At 47.3% G+C, this 406-nt stretch overlaps 1 pseudogene; it reads left to right on the top strand.

Moving 5' to 3' along the window:
- Positions 1-251: 251 nt before the first annotated feature.
- LOC113455653 lies at positions 252-406 on the top strand (annotated as a pseudogene).

The raw sequence follows: 406 nt of genomic DNA, 5'->3' as shown, positions 1-406 counted from the left end.
GAGAAAAAGAGAAGTCATCGCACTTAAGAGACCAGGGTCCTGAGTTCAAACTCCTAGCACTTGGGAGTCTGGGACAGGAGGATTAAAAGTTGGAGGAGGGTTTGTGCTACATGGTGATATCATGCACAAAAAGAAAAGTGTTTGTCTCGCATATATAATTTCAGAATTCGGGAGGCTGAGATGGGAGGGTGGCCAGAAGTTCAAGGTCAGCCTGGGCTACGGAATGGAACCCTGCCTCAAAAAAACAAACAACACTTACCTGCCAGGGGAGTTAGTGTGATTGGTAAGGTGGATTTCATTTCTCAGGTGAGGTTTGCCTGGATATGCTGACCCCTCAATTTCCCCCGTGTGGGAGTTGACTGCATAATTTGTGGTAGCAGAGGCTGTGTTCTAGCTCTCCCTTGTT

The sequence above is a fragment of the Microtus ochrogaster genome, unplaced genomic scaffold (genome assembly GCF_000317375.1).
Source record: "Microtus ochrogaster isolate Prairie Vole_2 unplaced genomic scaffold, MicOch1.0 UNK74, whole genome shotgun sequence".
NCBI classification, from domain to species: domain Eukaryota; kingdom Metazoa; phylum Chordata; class Mammalia; order Rodentia; family Cricetidae; genus Microtus; species Microtus ochrogaster.
This window is presented reverse-complemented; position numbering and strand designations above follow the sequence as displayed.